At 33.1% G+C, this 20,230-nt stretch overlaps 1 pseudogene; it reads left to right on the plus strand.

The window, feature by feature from the left end:
- Nucleotides 1–113: 113 nt before the first annotated feature.
- On the plus strand, nucleotides 114–1,440 carry LOC127106610 (ATP synthase subunit alpha, chloroplastic-like; annotated as a pseudogene).
- The last annotated feature ends 18,790 nt before the right edge of the window (nucleotides 1,441–20,230 follow it).

Genomic DNA, 20,230 nt, shown 5'->3' on the forward strand with positions numbered 1-20,230 from the left:
TTTGAACAACAAAGGGCGATTAATTAAGTCCAACAAAGTGTATTACAACAAGCATTAGAAGGAACTCCGGGAGCTCTGAATAGTTGCTTAAACAACGAGTTACATTTACGTACAATCGGTTCTATTATTGGTATGTTTGGGTCGATGAAAGCAAAAAATAACTGATTAGTTGTTCTACTATAGAACTGATTAGTTGTTCTACTTTAATAGAGAGTATAGGGAGGACTTATTTTTGTTTTTCTCCGAAAAAGAATCAAATTTAGAAATATTCATGGTAACTAGTCGTGCAGATGAAATTAGTCAAATTATCCGTAAACGTATTGAGCAATATAATACCGAAGTAAAAATTGTAAATACAGGTACCGTACTTCAAGTAGGCGATGACATTGCTCATATTTATGATCTTGATGAAGTAGTGGCAGGTGAATTAGTAGAATTTAAATAGGGTACCGTAGGCATTGCTTCGAATTTGGAATCAAAAAATGTTGGTGTTGTATTAATGGGTGATGGTTTGATGATAGAAGAGGGAAGTTCCATAAAAGTAACAAGAAGAATTGCTCAGATACCAGTAAGTGAGGGTTATTTGGGTCGTGTTATAAATGCCCTAGCTAAACTTATTGATGGTCGAGGAGAAATTTCAACTTCGAAATCTCAGTTAATTGAATCTCCCGCTCTCGGTATTATTTCCAGACGTTCCGTGTATGATCCTCTTCAAACGGGACTTATTGCTATTGATTGTATGATCCCTATAGGGCGTGGACAAGCAAACAGGTAAAACAACAGTAGCTACATATACGATTCTCAATCAAGAGGAACAAAATGTAGTATGTGTTTATGTAGCTATTGGTCAAAAAGCATCTTTTGTGGCTCAAGTAGTAACTACTTTACATGAAAGAGGAACAGTGGAATACACTATTATAGTGGCTGAAACAGCAAATTCCTCAGCTATATTACAATACCTCGCGCCTTATACAGGAGCAACTTTGGCTAAATATTTTATGTACCGTGAACATCACACTTTAATTATTTATGATGATCCCTCCAAACACGCACATGCTTATCGCCAAATGTCTCTTCTATTACAAAGACCAAGAGGTCGCGAAGCTTATCCCGAAGATGTTTTTTATTTACATGCGTCTTTTGGAAAGAGACGCTAAATTAAGTTCTCAGTTAGGTGAAGGAAGTATGCCTGCTTTACCAATAGTTGAGACCCAATCCGGAGATGTTTCAGCTCATATTCCTACTAATTTTATTTCAATTACAGATGGTCAAATATTCTTATCTGTTGATTTATTCAATGCGGGGATCAGACCTTGAATTAATGTGGGTATTTCGGTTTCCAAAGTTGGATCGGAAGCTCAAATAAAAGCCATGAAACAACTAGCTGGTAAATTAAAATTTGAATTAGCACAATTCGCGGATTTAGAAGCTTTTGCATAATTCTCTTCTGATCTCGATAAAGCTACACAAAATCAATTGGCAAGAGGTCAACGATTGCGCGAGTTTCTTAAACAATCCCAATCAGGTCCTCCTACTGTAGAAGAACAGATAATAACTATTTATACTGGAATGAATAGTTATCTTGATTCATTAGAAATTTCACAGGTAAGGAAATTTCTCGTTGGGTTACGGGTTTATTTAAAAACGAAGAAACCTAAATTCAACGAAATCATATCTTCTACCAAGACATTCACTGGGGAAACATAATCCATTTTGAAGGAAGCTATCCAGGAACAGATGAAACTCTTTTGACTTCAGGAACAAGTAGAAAAAAATTTGATTCCAAATTTCATACCTTTATAATTTAAATAATTAGTTTGTTTCAATATTAAAAATTTTAAAAAGAATAATAAAGATAAGAAATTTACAATATAGTTTTAGAAATATATGAATTCAAGTAATATATATGCAATAAGTTCAATATCTAATAAATTTGCGTCCAATAGGATTTGAACCTATACCAAAGGTTTAGAAGACCTTCGTCCTATCCATTAGGCAATGGACACTTTTCTTTTTTTCTTTCCCTTTTCACGAAAATTTCAAGGGAAAGAAGAAAAAAGAATTCTATAAAATACTCTATCTATCCGAATATCAAAATAATAATTATTCTAAATAGAATAAGACTAAATAATTCAAACAAATTTACTAAAGAATAGAATATATATATATATATATATATATATATATATATATATATATATATATATATATATATATATATATATATATGGACACTTTTCTTTTTTTCTTTCCCTTTTCACGAAAATTTCAAGGGAAAGAAGAAATCGAATAGAAACGGTGGGAATCGAATATATATATATATATATATATATATATATATATATATATATATATATAGAGAGAGAGAGAGAGAGAGAGAGAGAGAGAGAGAGAGAGAGAAATCGAATATAAACGGGTAGTGGGAATCGAACCCGCATCATTAGCTTGGAAGGCTAAGGTTTATAGTCGACGTTTATGAATGAACGTGTCTAACTCAAAACCGAACATGAAACTTTTGTTTCATTCAGCTCATTTACAGGAAAAATTTAAGAGATAGATGGAATACATGAAAAAAAAAGACCCATAACATCTATGTCAGCCTTTCGATATGAATACAATTAATATTGCTTTTTATATGATCCTTATAGAAAACGAGGATTTGAACAATCTCTTTTTTCTAGTTACTTCATTCTCTACTTCTATTTTATAGAATCTTTAGGAAAAGACTAAAATTTCCGTCCAACTCGAAAAATTGTTTAATAGCTATTTTGCTTCACTCTCTCCTATACAAAACAAATAAAAAATGGAAAGATTTTCTTACGATTGGAAAGAAATTTTAGATATCTTTGTCCCTGGATCCTTTACTTATATTCGAAAATTTGGATTCTTGATCCAATTGCAAAAACTTATGTTTCATAATTTTAGAATCAATTCTAAATTGTATACAAATTACGATAATGTATATTATTCTTCGAATTGCTCGTTGAGAGGTATAAAGAATTAAATCACTTTAAGTAAGAAATACAGTTTTTGATCGTGATATAAATTACGCAAGGGACCCCTTAACTATTAAGGGATCGATAGAACAAATCACACTTTTACCACTAAACTATACCCACTACAATATCACTATTGTATATAAAAGGATCTTTTGTCGAACAAGGAAATCAGTCATAATTATGAAATAGGTACATAATTTTTTTGAGAAATAGAGTATTTCCATGTTTCGTTAAGGGTCCCCTAAAGAAATTTAGAAAAGGGGGCAAACCTCATTTTTGAATTTTGTTGAAGGTATTTTGACAGATAGATCTCGAAAAAATAACTAAACTAAATTCATAACACAAAAATACATTATGCAAGCAAGAATCTATAGTTACCTGATTAATTCGTAAGATATACGATCACAACGTTTTTTTTATTTTTGTTTGATCAAATTAAAATGTTTGAATTAATTACAAGCTTCAAATCTGATACAGAAAAATAAATCATTGTTATTCCGGATTCATGGGAAAAGAGAGTTGTGCCAGTACCTAGCTAGACTCTGGTTGGATAAAAAAAACTAAAAAAGAAAATAAAAAATTATAGATTTAGATTACCTATATATATATATATATATATATATATATATATATATATATATATATATATATATATATATATATATATATATATATATATATATATATATATATATATATATTTATGAGTTAATATAGAATTGTGAATAGTAATGAAATAGAATTATAATCAAATAGAAAAAAAAGATAGATAAGATATATCAAATGAAGATCAATTAATATCAAATAAGATATATAGAAGATTTTTTTCGAACATTTTTTCTTTTGAACTTATGGATTTTTTTTTTTAAATTATGATTCCCTATTTCTTTCACTTTTAACTAGTTCTTTTTAAAAAATAGATAGAAAAACGAAAAATATTTCAAAATCTAGCACAAGTAAGGAAAAGAAAAAAGATTTTCTTATTCTTCACGTCCATGATTACGTCTCGGGTCATTAGATAGGAATCTGAAGATGAAAAGAGAAACAAAGAATATCACTATCGTGTAAACAAATAGTTTTAGAGTAAGCATTACAAAAATCTCCAAGATAATTAAAAAAACGACAGAGAAAGAGAATCACTACGCCAAATAAGGGAAAAGAGGGCGCTTTTTTTGGCCTATAACAGCGCTTTAAAGCGCCCTCTAATCTGGCGCTGGCATAGGTAAAGACAGCGCGTTTTTTCCTGGTGAAAGCGCTCTCTAAAGTGGCTCTTTAAGCCCTTTAAGGGCCACTTTAGAGGGCGCTTTTTAAAGAAAGCGCCCTCTAAAGTGGAAACTTTTAAGGGTTTAGAGGGCGCTTTTACTGGAAAGCGCCCTCTAAAGTGGAAACTTTTAAGGGTTTAGAGGGCGCTTTTACTGGAAAGCGCCCTCTAAAGTGGAAACCTTTAAGGGTTTAGAGGGCACTTTTACTGAAAAGCGCCCTCTAAAGTGGAAATTTAAAGGGTTTAGAGGGCGCTTATTTTGGAAAGCGCCCTCTAAAGTGGGTGGTTATTTAACATTTACATGCATCACATGTCTCTGTGACCATATTCTCATTTCAGGTTATGTTGCAGCCACAAGAGGTAACCAGAAGAAAATGGCATACAGCTGCTTGTTATAATTCACAAGAGCAACTAAAGGTTCTTTTTATGCTTTTATAATATTAAAATACAAATACTGATATATGCTTATTGTTTATATGATCCTCTTGCTATTTGAAATGTCATGAACCGAAACCACTGCTACTCTAATTGAAATGTATAATAACCACTCTCTTTCATTTATTTGTTTATAATCAATCAATTACAACAAAAATGCAAGTATGCTGCTAGATTAGAAAATCACACTGTTTTGGTATTTTCCATATTTAACAAGACCAAAGAGCACAAAAATGAATTGAGTTGATTCAGAAAAAAAAATATGAATGTGAATACATGAGTGAACACTAGCTGAAGTGCTACTCGAAAGGAAACTTCATCTGAAAAACTGTTGTATTTCTTCAAGAGTTTTTCCCTTTGTCTCGGGGACCCAAATGGCAACAAATCCTGCTGTGAAAACACACACTGCAGTATATATTGTGAAGGTTCCTGATAAAAACATAGGAAGCTTCTGGTTAGAAACAATAGATATTTATAGAAAATTAACATAGGCAATGCACACAAACCTCCCGAACTCCAATCCAAGAGCAAATTTGCTGTTAATGTAACCAACCAGGAAAAGAACCAATTGGCAAGTGTTGCAAAACTTCCAGCTAGGCCTTTGATGTTAATCGGAAGAATCTATTATGTAAAATATATTCAACACATCAACTATCACATTATATTACAACAAAGGTTTGTTCATATAGGGTTGTCATACATATTATTATTGAAGAAAATTGTACCTCAGACATTATAATCCATTGCATTGCTCCTAATACCAGAGAGAATGCAATAACCATGACCTGAAAGAAATTGAAAGTTTATAATAATGAAGTTAGGGAAACAAACAATAGAAACCATCATTTGTGTAATAAAGTTGTATTTACACACCACAACTCTAGCCACCGATACGAGGCTCAATGTCGCATATAAATCAGAATCTGGTGATATATATTCCTGAGAGCAAATTCAACATAAAATATATTATCCATATAAAAAACCAAAAATATAAAGAAGAATTTACTGATATATAATCCTGTGAATCTGTGTTACAAATTTCTGAACATTTATGCATGAATGCATGTGTAATATCTAGTTAATGTATTATGTATATATAAAAATAAACAAAAAAAATGTTCAAAAAATATAACAAACAAAAAAATTATTATTACCTTCAAGTAGAATGATATTGAAACAACCAAAAGACTCAAAGCCATTGCAGATGAAGAAACCTGCAATAGGAGATTTTGATTAATCTCTTATTACCCTCCAAACAAATAGTAATGTGAATGCAAAAATTTTCGAAAAAGCTCAGACTCACAATAAGTAAAAGCCGGCGACCAAATTTGTCTGCTAACCACAAAGTTAAAATCGTAGCAAGAACCTAAATGACATGTAAATATTGTTCAGATTATGGTCTGATAAATTTGGAACGTTACAAATTTAGTTTCCTTTCGGTCGAACCTGAACAGCGCCGACTCCAAATGTTGCTACATCACTCGAAACATGCGTCTAAATCTCGGAATAACAGGAAAATACCACAAGACTTTTGCTGGAGACAACTTGTTCTTATATCGCGAGACACCGCATTTAGGACACTCATTTAACGATGCATACTCATTTCGAAACAAAACTCAATAAATGTATGAACCAAGAAAAATGAAACCAAAAATGAACAATAGCGAACGTCAGAAGAGAAACCAAGTAATATGAAGATTAGAAAAATACCTATGGTGTCAAAATCGAACAGCTAACAACGAATTAATAGAAGGAGGAAACGTCGTAGATCTAACAGAGGTGGAAGGAGAACGCCTTAGAAGTAGCGAAAATCGTAGCAGTGAGAACCCTAACGTGAAAAAGAACGAAAATAACAGAGAGTGAAATAACAAAACGCGCAGTATGTTATAATTTTAATGTTTACTAAAGGGGACCTTAGAGGGCGCTTGTGGAAAAAAAGCGCCCTCTAAAGGGGGCCTAAGAGGGCGCTTATGAAAGCGCTCTCTAAGGCTTTCCAAAAGCGCTTTATAAACTGGAAATGCACATGGACTTATAGAGCGCTTTTTTAAAAGCGCCCTCTAAGGGTAACCTTAGAGGGCGCTTTCTAAAAAGCGCCCTGTATTGTTGTCCCTCTATCTCCTCCTTATTTTTTCGCTTCACCTTAGAGGACGCTTTATTACAAAAGCGCCCTCTAAAGTGCGCTGTCTATTCCAGTTGTTCGCTCCTTATTTTTTCGCTTCACTTTAGAGTGCGCTTTTGTAATAAAGCGCCCTCTAAGGTGCGCTGTCTATTCCAGTTTTTGGCGTAGTGAATCGATTATATTCTATTTCATATTATGTTTCCTTTGAGACTCAGTTTATAAGAAATACAGTTATTTCAAAAAAACTTAAGAAATTGGTTTGTAGTAAGAGTTGAGCCTTTTTTTACCATTACCAAAAATTGTATTTCATATCCACAATGAAGATCCACGTATTGGTGGTAGACTCAAATCGAATAATAGAAATTTTATTTTTAATGGGAAAAAAAGGAAATGATGAGATGATTCATATTTTTATTGTCTATCCAAAAATTGCAAGATTTGTAATCATAGATTCACACTGTAAGACTTATCTGATCTTTAAAAATCTTCAAATTTGAGTTTTCTAATAAGTTCTGACTTTTTTTAGGACATTATCCAAATTAAATATCTTATCGAAAACTTACAGCAGCTTGTCAAACAAAAGCTAAGAGAAAAAAGAGTAAGGGTATTACTGGCATAAAATCTACAATTGGGTTCAAAAAAGCATATGCTTCAGGTAATTTCCCTAAGAAAAAACTACTTGAATAAAGGGCAGAGTTAATATAAATACAGACCAAGTTAAAGATATTAAGCATAACAAAAAATTTGTTCTTTAAGAAAATGAATTGTATTTTTTTTTATTATCTTCTTATTGTAAAAGTATAATACAAAAAATAAAGGTTGATTATATTTTCTATTTATATTACAATAGATAATATATAGAATAGAAAATGGGGCGTGGCCAAGTGGTAAGGCGGTGGATTTGGGGCCCGTGATTCGGAGGTTCGAATCCTTCCGTCCCAAGGGAAACCGATTGATGATATCATCGGGTTTCTTCATGAAGCCATAAAAAGGTTTCTTATATAGGGGGCGGGGGATTGGGTCTCGTTAGTAATAGGTTCGAATCCTTCCGTCCCCTGGTGATTATATCACCGGTTTTCTTCATGAAGCCATAAAAAGACTTCGACTTCTTATATATGGGGGCGTGGGATTCGGTCCCGTTAGTAATAGGTTTTCTTCATGAAGCCATAAAAAGACTTCGACTTCTTATATATGGGGGCGTGGGATTCGGTCCCGTTAGTAATAGGTTTGAATCCTTCTGTCCCCCGGTGATTATATCACTGTTTTTCTTCATGAAGTTGCTCAACCTACATATTAGAAAAAAGTCAATAAAGTTGATCCATAAATACCGTAGACCCTATGAGCTTTTTTACTTATTTTCAAATAGTATATTTAGAAAATATACTAATTGAAAATCGAATTTGATAACTATTCTAAAAAGAATATCATTCAATGGTTATTCATCTATAATATTTTCATGTAAATAGAGGAAAAAAGAAAGATCTATGCAAAGAAAGTGGTTCAATTCAATGATGTTTAATAGGGGTTTAGAATACAGGTGTGGTTTAAATAAATCAATAGATAGTTTTGGTGCTATTGAAAATAATTGTGTAAATGAAGACCCATCTAATTTAACTGATATGGATAATAACATTGATAGTTGGAAGAACAATAGTGAAAATTTTAATTATACTCATGGTGATACTTTAGCAGATGTCAGTAACATACATAATTTATATATATAATATAAACAATTAAATTGATTAACAATTACTAAGAGAATAATAAATATAACATAAATAATTAAAATGATTAACATGTGCATTATAAATAAATTGTGATAGGAATTATGGATTCAATTTTTTTTTAAAATTTTTAAAATTTATTGTTTCAACTAAAAATATATTTTACAACATTAAATTAGCATGGTTTCTAAAAAAATCAATTTTACTTTATTTTTTCATGTTAATCTTTATATAATAATTTAAAATTGACAATTTTGCATCTCTAAAATGAAAAGATAAATAAAACTTTATATTTTTATTTAGTCAGAGTAAATATGAAAACAAATGAAATATTACAGACTTATTGAAAATTGTGCATTCATACAAATAAATATTATAGACTTATTGAAAATGATAAATATTAGTGATCAAAATAATGGGGTATAGGCTTAAACTGGGATGACAAAGGATGCAATAATATATGGGATGGTTAGAAAGGCTCAGAATTACAACAAACAACATGTCTCAGTGTGTGTCATCATGCAATGGATATTAGAAAAGAACATACGTAATTTCTAGATGATAAAATATACCAAAATGCTCTCTCATGATGAACTAATGTGTTTGTTTTTTTGTCCTCACCATGTTGGATAGATATGACAGCCTACACAATACCTCTTGTTGGATGGGGTTTCTCAACCAGTTACGGTAAACCTGCTCAATCTTCAGTATAGCCTAATTAAACCAATCAGATAATTTAGAAGTATATATAAAAAAATAGTCCAATGAGTTAGCATGCATAGAGGACACACACATACACATTCAATCTGGGTACTTTTTCACACAACCACTAAAGCTATTATTATTATATTACTATATGAAAGTAAACAACAAGAAAATAAACCAACTGAAAGTAAAAAAAACAAAACAAAATAATATAAAGTTAAAGACTATAAAAGTATACGAATACCTCCCTTGGGTTGCCTCCCAAGCAGCGTTTGTCTACCGTCATTAGCTTGACACTTTATTCCCCTTGTTATAGGGGATACTCCAACTTCCACACTTTGTTTCTTTTCTTTTTGAAAACACATAAACCATATTTTTCAGAGATAACATCCACTTTGTGCCACAAGTCACTTCCTACTTCCATAGCCTTACCTCGATGTCGCTTTATCTTCTTTCTCTTGGATTTTGGTATGGATCTAGGAGTATTTTCACCCAAGATTGCTAATGTAGATGACATCATTTGAGATGTCATCCTTGATACTTTTTCTAGTGGTGGTCTTTTACTTAGGCTTTCCAAACATGTTTTGATCATGCCTACTTGATAGTGATTTCTATTTCTCCTTCTTGCTTCCTATTTTCAAGCACATTCAAAGTTATTTCCATCATCATAAGATTTTAAAGTGAGTATACCTTTTTCCATTTCAAAATTGCATCAACTCGTAAGCAAGAATGGTCGACCAAGGTTGGCGAGGAGAAATGGGCAGCCATATATGAAGATTTAAGAAAGTTGATCGGTAAATTAGCAAGTGTACTAATCTTCCAATGTAGTTATAAGGGAAATTTCACCAAGTATCGATCTCAAGGATTGCTTGACGATACAAAGTTTGTGTCTTGATTTAGTTAAACAAAAGAATTGTGGGTTTTGAATTGGTGTTTTTGGTAAAGTAGAAAATAGAATGCAAAAGAAAGTAAAGAAAACAGTTGAGCAATTTAAAAGTATTATGAGTGAACATGCTAGGAAAGGTGTATGATTGGATTCCTCAACAACAATAAATTAACCTTGGAATAAATTGATTCGATAACATTGACTACCAGTTCTTAAGGGTGTTTACTCCTAAGTCCTTAGTGAGAAAACCTTTAATCATTCAAATCAATCCATGTGTCCATAGTGAATTATAGATGAAATTTAGCATTATTTTAATCAAGAATATTCTGGTTTCCACATGGTATCCGTAGGCCTAGGTGATATCTACTATGAATTATTCACAACTAAGTATTAATAATGGTGGTCAAGCATAAATGTTAACCACATATCAAACTCAATTTTTCTAAAAGAGAAAACATTAAGCGCAAATTATAAATAAATCAAACATCATAAAATCAAAGTCATTACAAGGTAGAAATTTAGAATTGTATAATAAATTTGAATCAGGGACACCCCCTAGCATTAGGGGGTTTAGCTACTCATAACAGTAAAGAAAAACATGGTAAAATTTGTAAACATTATAGATCTAGATATGAAATAAGTCTTTAATCACTTAATGTTAATGAAAATCTTGATCCACCTTGAAAATTTGAGTTTTCCAGCCTTTTACACTTGTTTCTGCTGTCAAAATTCGTCCCCAAATTAGTCTAAACCTCAAAAAATCATTGTATGGCCTTAAATACTCAAAACTAGGATTTTTTTTCCGATTATGGGAGCCCATACGTGTATGGGGGGTTTCATACGCGTATGGGGCATATGGGGAAGCTAAAATGTGCATTTGAGGTGTTCCATATGCGTATAGGGCGTATAGGGGGAAAACCATACGTATATGAGCAAGCTGATATGCATATGGAAAGACAATTATGAATTAGCCTATGGTGTCTTCAAAAAAGTCGTATCCTTTGATGTCAGCTATCATTTGTCGCCAGTCCCATGTTATTTTGATTTCTGATGCTCTATATATGATCAAAATACTACACGCCTATCATGATGTGAAATGTGCCAAAAAATAGACTTTGTGAATCTTTTTGAAAATTCACCGCGTTCTTTTTCTTACCATTTCTTCGACTTCCTCAAACATACAAAACACATTAACTTTCCCAAAAAGATAAAAAAAAATACCAGGAATAATTAAAACATTGACAAATATGAAATTAAAGAAACTGACATATAAACCACTTAAACTGTATGGAAAATCTAAATAATTTGCATAGTTTCATCTATTAAAATGATAATAACTATAACAAAATGGTAACTAATCAAAAACTAAAGGAAGAAGTTTTGTTATAGACAACTATATTTTTATCTATTTGATCATATTTTGATTAATGTACCTCGTGAATATTATGATATTGATTCACATGTTTGGTATCTCTGATATCCATTTCATTGCAATCTTTTTCTTGACATCTATTTTAAATTCCATATTTGTGTTATCTATTATATGTGATTTGAATGGTGCATGTTCATGATTCACTAAGTATGCCATCTCTGAGTATTGGCTTTTGTACTAGCTTGGATTTATGTGTGTTTTGTGTTTCTCTAGTTCTCTCCTTTTTGATATTTAACAAAGAGGGAGAAGTGGTTGAGATATTGTTGATATTTACGCATATTAAGTGTTTAATGTGATGGGGCTTTACAACTTATACGATACAAAAAAAGTGTGGTATGGTAGTCACTCGATTGTCTATGTTCCATCAAATTCCAAATACCGCTTTAGATTAATTCATCAACAATAATCTCACATATTTTCCAAATATTAAAAAGGGGGAGACTAAAAGTACATAACATCATTTGGTATCATTTAAATGCTTTAAGATTATTTGTGTTTTGAAGTTTTACCATTTGAATATTGTTTGATTGTGTATTTGTAATTTGGATGTTATCTAAATTCATATATGTGATTGTACTATTCATTTCCATTTGATCGTAATCCCTTATGCTACTAAATTGTGCCACTAATAACCCTCTACATTTCATGATTATTTTCATTTAATCCTTGTTGGTATTTCCTTTTTGAGCCTATGAAATTACTATTTTATCATTTCCATATAAGTAGCTTGAATCACAAGTTAGAGTATTTGAATTTGGATGTTTTGGTATTTGATTCGAATCATGTGTTATATTTGATTCGAATCACTCACCTTTTGGAAATTGGATCTCGCTTATGGATCAAATGATTCAGATAAAAAATTGAACATGATTCAAATCATAACCTCATTTGATTTAGATCAAGTGCAAGTAATAATTCGAATCATGAGCTTTGAAAAGTGCCCCTTTTGGGTCTGTCCAGATTTTTTCGAATCATAAATCCTTCTGCATTCGAATTATGAATCATAAAGTCCAATTTTCCATCACTTATTTATATAATTGTTTCTGTTGGTAAAAGTCACAAGTGTGTGAAATCTATGTTGTAATCCATAGAGAAAAAATGTGACTTTTGTCTTCTCTTATTAGTGTGTTCATCTTTACACCATGTATCTCTCTTGTTCTCCAAACACCGACCTCTTGATATTGAATCCATGTCAATTCTTTATCATTTTTGTTACACCTTGTTCTTGTGCAATTTAGTCGTTGTCTTTTTGAGATTTAGAGAGTGAGTTGATCAATCTTGTTGTGATTGATCAAGCTCTTTATAGCAATCAAGAACCAAGACCCACTCATTTAGAAACTTGATAGAACCTTATACGTGTGTGTTATGAAGGTTGCAAGAAACACAAGAAAGGGGGGGTTTGAATTGGATTTCTAAAAAAAACAAAAGCGTTTTAAAAACCAACTTAATCAAGCAAAAACTTGAACAAGAAAAATAACAAAGTTATTTTTATATTGGTTCGTTGTTAACAAAGCTACCTCCAATCCACCCTACCAAGGTGATTTCGCCTTCTCAAGAAGGACTTAATCCACTATAATCAAAACCTGATTACGCACACCACAAAGACAAACCATCCTTGTCTTCTTGAGTCTATCTGACTAAAGCATGGTCACTAAAGGAAACCACTCAAACAAATTTGAGATTTATAAGTTGTGTTTACAAAGAATGCTTCTAAGAAAGTTGATTAACACAAGTTAATACAATAAATATTTATCACACAGTAATGAGCAAACAATCTTGTATGTTTCAAAGAATATACACAGAAAATATTTACTTCAAAAAGTGTGTGCGTGTGTGTGTATGTTCAGTAGCGTGAGCGTTATCAAAGCATTTTCCATATCTTCTAATCTTCAAGTCTCCTTTATATAGGAATATAAAAGAACCGTTGGAGGGTAGAATTTGATTACTAAATTGCAGTTGTCTCTTTCATAACAGGTTGCATATATGAGGCAAAATGGTACAATAGCACTGTCCTTAGCCCACAAAATCAGCGTAGTGGAGGGAAAGGTGATCTTGTACTGTGTACTATTTTCCTGATGCAAAACCTTTTGATCTTATCTTCTAATGTTCAAAGGCTTCTAATGAAATGATGTTGAACCATGCTTAGAAGGATCAAGAGACAAGTTGATAGAATCTTCAGAACTTTGGTCTTTAGAGTCTGGACACAGTTCCTTATAACCTGGTCTTCAGATTCTTCAGATCTTGTTCTTAAGAATCTTCAGAACTTGAGCGTAAAATCTTGAAGGCATACAAACCTTTAGAGGCTCTTCAATCAGAGCCACAGTCAGAAGCTTTAACACGAACATTCATCAGAACCGTTATTTAAGAGCTTTTTTGAACTTGACAACATCTTGTAAAACACTTGTATCTCCTCAGAGTTAGAGTGTGTTGATTCCAAAATCGGATGACGTCACACGTTATTACTTCAGAGTCAGAGCCTGTCAGCAAAAGCTACACACTAGATAAAAACAATTAGTGTATAAAATTTTTCTTTAAGAAACAATGCATTGTTATCATCAAAACTAAAGTCCAGATGCATAACCAAATCTTGTTCTAACAATCTCCCCTTTTTTGATGAAGACAAAACCATGTATTTTGGTGAACAACTTTTACTTGGTTTAATCACATAAAAGAAATATCAGGGTGAGATTTGTAAGCTCCCCCTAAATTTTATACTGTTAAAAATTATTTTTCAACATAGAATGTCAGAGTTAATTTTGCAAGCTCCCCCTTAATTCAAGACTTAAAATAATCTTAACACATATAAAAATTTCAATCAGCATGAAATAAATAACTTCCATAAGGCAAAAGCCTGGTTGTTACTCTCTTTCAGAAAGGCATACACCTGGTTACTATCTGATTTCCATCTTCCCATAAGGCAGAAGCCTGGTTGTAATGGATGAAATAGCTTCCATAATGCGTCAGCTTGGGTACATAAGAATTTCATTCCAAGTACTGCTTAAGTGTCATAAAGTTTGGTTATCAACCACGTCATAGAGCATGATTTTTCAGAGCTTTCATAGTCTAGTTGAATTTTTCATGAGAACTAATGTCCGGTTTCATAACCTGGTTGTATTTATCTGCTTCAGAACTTCGTCTGGTTCAGAGCTTGTATACGCCTGGTTCAACTGAAGCACTTGGCTCAATAAGCGCCTTATTCAGAACAGAATGTCTGGTTCTTTAAAAACATAGGTATGGTTGCTATGAACTTATGAACTCAATTCATCTTGGTTAATGCTTTAGTACCTGAAACACTTGGTTAACATGTTGAACTTTTTCAAAGCTCTCAGATAGGTTACCAATGTGAGAAACATATAAAACATGTTTGGGTTTCAGAATTAGAATTAGATATATCAAGATCAATCATTCTTTCTCCCCCTTTGTCATCATTCAAAAATAATTTAAAGACAAAGTAAACACAAACATTCTTTCTCTAACACATAAATTTTCATTTCATTCAAAGTAAGAGAATTTAGAGTACATAAATGAAAAAAAAACAAAGAGAACAACAAAGTTTTTAAAACTAGGGTTTAGGAGGGGGTGGCAGTCTTGATAAGATCTCTCTAAGCATCCCTTCTAGCTTTGATGTCCTTTCCTTCACTTCAGAAATCTCAAGTGATAGACGCTCCAAAAATTTCAAAATGAATTCCTCATAATTCGAAGTCTTCTTTACACCAGAGACAGTTCCAACTTCTAGAGTAGACTCAGAAGTAACCAAAGGAGCCTAAACTAGAGATGCAGGTGGAGTCACAACTGGAGCAGGAAGAAGAAGAGTAGGAGGAACCTTCTGAAGTAGGGGTTCAACAATACCAGAGAGTCAGGCATGGAAGTTCCTCTTTTCTTCCTTTAGGAAAGCAATCTCCAGATCTTCAGAACTGACTTCAATCTAGCTTCTAAAGTTGTTGGTCATAGCACACACCTCATAGTGGTTTGTGTTAGAAGAATAAGCCTCAAAGAGATAGAGAGTGGAGTATGCTAACAACCTCACCTTCAAACTGAGTTAACAATTAATCCAAGGGTGTATGGTAAATGTTGGTTTGAGAGGGTGTTTGGTTAGAATATGGTTGAAAATTTCTACCAAGAAGGGATATGGGCTCAACATCAGACTTAGTATCTGAATTAATGTGTGATCCGACAATGGGAGCATCTGAGTGAGTGGGGAAATATGGTTTAAGATCTGATGGATGGTTTCTTTGTTGGCTGAGTTGGGATAGGAGAAAATATGGTAAAGGTGATTGAGAGGGAGGTATTATAGTGGAGGTTAGAAGTTCAGATAATGATGGTGAGGGTGGTGGAATTGTGACATTTGGATTATTCGATTGGGGAGCAGAAGTAGGCATGGGTTCCAGAACATATGGAAAAGTGTATGGAAGTGTGGGGTGGAATGGATGAACTATTAACAACGGTAATTAGACGAATATCATAAGGAACAGAAGTTCGAGCAGAAGTAGCTCTAGAAGCTTTGGTTCTTCAGCATAAGTCTCTCGATGCTCTCTAGAAGCCTTAAACTTCTTAGCCATCCTCTCAGAATGCTTCTTAGCAGTCTTCCTCTTCTTCTTCTTCCGAAAAATGGCTTCAGAAGCTTCCAGAAGAGCATCAACATGACACTTCTCCAGAAACTCTACCACCTCTTTCAGAGGATATGGCTTTGAAAAGATAGGAAAATTATCCAAATGTATCCTTCTGTTGTGAATCACTTCCTTGGACACTTCAGTAGGGGGCTTATTACCTCAGTAATAATCTTCATATTCTTTAGACCATTAGCATTAAGCCAATTTCAAAAAGTAGGTTTCATACATTCTGTAAATTGGTCGTCCATTAAAGAGTCAATCAGCTGGCTCTTCATCAAAATGTCTGAGATCAACCTACCTAGAGGAATGTAGCTCTTGGTCCTTTTGCTACCATTTTTCGTGTCCCTTATAGTATCCCTTAGATTCTGAAACAGAAGTGCAGGACGATTCACCTTCTTTCCATATTCAATATAGTAAAGGTTATATTGTTAACCACCATTGATGTAGTCAGAGGAGTTAGTTGTTGGTCTGGGATTAACGCGCCTAAGAAGTATCCTAACCCAAACCTTCAGATGAGGAAGCAAATCCTTGATTTTGCTAGAGTGTTTTCCAGAGGAGAAAATTACTTTAGACATCTCAGAAATATTTGATTCATTTTCCACCATTTTCTCACACCTTACTCCAGACCCATCGAGACCAATGAGTTTGGTAATAATTTTCTCTGATATCACTATCTTATTTCCAAACACGAACGTTGTGACTTGGAACAGAGAAGATTTAGCATGAATCCAAAATTCTATCACCAGATTGAAGTAAATTGGGCCTTGAAGATAGTTGAAGAAAGGTTCCCAACCTTGAAATCTGACAGTAAGAAGAAGGTCAATTCCATTGTCCTTCAAATTGTCAAATTCAACAAGAATTTCTTCCAAAACTTCCAGTCTATCTGAAGAGATACTCAAGGCAATCTCAGGAACATCATATGCGTCTTCACTACAAACAAGATCACCTGAAGAAGATCTTAATATAACAACCTAAAGAAAATGAGGAAGTTGTGATGATGAAGAAGAACAACGTCTAATACTTTGAGTAGAAGCAACCCCTTATTGTTGAACTTGTTTCTTAAAATTGAGTCTATTGAGTAAAAGCCATTGTTGAAGAGAAAAGACGATTTTAGGGTTTTCACAGAATATTGGCTCAAAGACTGAAAGTGTAGGTTGTGAGAGTAGCAAAAGTGTGTGAAGTGAGTTTAAATAGAAGTTTTTTCAATCATTACAAATAAAAAGCAAATAGCAAAAATTCTGACAAGGGGGTAAAGCGTGAAAGATTTTACTTAATCCCATGGTTTATTCACCTAACATGTCACGCCATCTGATCAGAAACAATTCAAATTTCTAAGACAACTGTCTTAAAATTATTTCATTAGTTGAGACTGATTGACATCTATTAATGAAAAAATTGATCAGTATCCATAAAGAAAATTTGTTTAGCCAAACAAACTCTGACTGGATATATCTCAACTTATAAAACCTTTTCACTTCATAAGTCTCATACGTTCAAAACAACCAATAAATCTCAACGTCTCACTTTGTCATTATGAGAGATAAACCTTCTGAGAAAAACATATTTTTCATTCTAGACATAAGTCCATTTTTAAAATTTTGAGAATGAAAAAAAATATATCTTCAGCAAGGTTTTTGTAAAGATATCATCCCATTGATGGTTTGTATCAATAAATTTTAGATTTAAAATACCCTTCTGAACATAGTCACGCATAAAGTGATGTTTTATCTCTATATGTTTTGCTCTATAAAGAAAAATGGGATTCTTAGATAAAAAAATAGTATAAGTATTATCGTAGAGTATAGGAATGTTACTCTCGTATATCTGGAAATCTTCTAGCTGACTTTTCATCCAGAGCATCTGAGTGTTACATCTAGAGGTTACTATATAATCAGCTTCAACAATTGAAAGTGCTATTGTTGATTTCCTTTTGATGGACCATGAGATTGGATTATCTCCCAGAATCTGACAGCTTCCATAAATGTGTTATCTCTCAAGTCTGTCTCCAGCATCGTCGACATCACAATAAACCACTAGCTTGTAGTCTTTGGATTTTCTATAGCACAAGCCAAGGTTAATCGTATCTTTCATATACTTGAAGATCGTCTTAACAGTTGTTAAGTGGGACTCTCTAGGATCTGATTGGAAACGAGCACACAAACAGACACTAAACAAAATGTTAGGCCTAGAAGAAGTCAAGTATAAGAGAGAGCCAATCATACCTCTATATACCTTATGTTCTACCTTAGCACTTACCCCATCCTTCTCAAGGATGCATGTAGGATGCATATGAGTCTTTGACATCTTGCATTCAGACATGTCAAACTTCTTCAGAAGTTCCTTTGTGTACTTGCTCTGATGGATGTAAGTTCCTTCTGAACTTTGATTGATCTGAATCCCCATAAAGAACTTTAGTTCTCCCATCAGACTCGTCTCAAAATATGCCTGCATACACTTAGAAAATTCTTTGCATAAAGTAGCATTAGCAAAACCAAATATAATGTCATCAACATAAATATGAACAACAAAAATGTCATTTTTGAATGACTCACATAATAATGTTGTATCAACCTTTCCTATGGTGAAATCATTTTCTAAAATAAAATTGCTTAGTCTTTCATACCATGATCTAGGAGCTTGTTTCAGACCATATAATGATTTCTTCAGTTTGAAAACAAAATCTGGATTTTTAGGATTTTCAGAACCATGGAGTTGGTGTACATATACTTCTTCAGTAATGTACCATTCAGAAATGCACTATTAACATCCATCTGATATAAGATGATATTATGATTAACTACAAAAGAGATTAAGAGATGAATAGACTCTAACCTAGAAACTAGTGCAAAGGTTTCTGTATAGTCAATCCCCTCTTGTTGAATATAACCTTGTGCAACCATTCGAGCCTTGTTTCTAACTACCTATTCTTGTTCGTTTAGCTTATTCCTAAAGACCCACTTGGTTCCAATAACATGAGTTCCTTTGGGTCTTGGAACTAGATCCCAAACATCATTTTTGGAGAATTGATTGGGTTCCTCTTGCATAGCCAGAAGCCATTCAGTGTCCTGAAGTGCTTCATCAATTGATGTAGGCTCTATCAGTGACACCAAACCCATAAGACTTTCTTTAGAGGGCTTGAATTAGGATCTGGTTTTGGCAGGTTCATACTTGTCACCTATAATCAATTATTTAGAATAAGATCTCTGTCAATTCCTTCCTAAAGGAGTCCAAGCTTCAACAACTTCTGGTTGAAGAGCTTTAGAGTTTTTAGCTTCACCTTCTTTGGCTTCTGAGTTCTTTCCTTCAGAACCCGAGTAAGTGATCTCTAGATCTGCAAATTTCTCAACCAGCTTTAACCTTTCAGAGTTAAGATTCTTATCAAATCTGACATGGATTGATTCTTCAATAATCTATGTCTCACAGTTATACACTATGTAGCCTTTTGAGCGTTCATAGTATCCTAACATGATGCACTTATGTGCCTTAGAATCAAACTTGCTCAGGTTCTCTTTAGTGTTCAACATAAAACAAGAACATCCAAAAGGATGAAAATATGAAATCTTGGGCTTCCTATTCTTCCACAATTCATAAGGAGTCTTACCCAGAATAGGTCTTATAGAGATCCTGTTTTGAATATAACACGTTGTGTTGATTGCCTCTGTCCAAAAGTGCTTGACCATATTAATCTCGTTGATCATGGTTCTGACCTTCTCTTGTAGAGTCATATTCTTCCTCTTTACAACTCCATTTTGTTATGGAGTTCTAGGGCAGGAGAAATCATGGGAAATGCCATTATCAACAAAGAGTTTTTCAAAATATTTGTTTTTAAATTCGCCACCATGATCACTTCTGGCTTTCACAATTCTTAGATCTTTCTCATTTTTCACTTAGGAGCAGAAGGTAGAAAACATAGAATGTGTCATCCTTGTGTCTGAGAAATTTAACCCATGTCCATTTGTTGTAGTCATCAACAATGACTAGTCCATACTTCTTACCATTGACAGAAGTAGTTTTCATTGGACCAAACAAGTCAATGTGAATAATCTCCAATAGTCTGGA

The sequence above is a fragment of the Lathyrus oleraceus genome, chromosome 7, assembly GCF_024323335.1.
Source record: "Lathyrus oleraceus cultivar Zhongwan6 chromosome 7, CAAS_Psat_ZW6_1.0, whole genome shotgun sequence".
Lineage (NCBI taxonomy): Eukaryota > Viridiplantae > Streptophyta > Magnoliopsida > Fabales > Fabaceae > Lathyrus > Lathyrus oleraceus.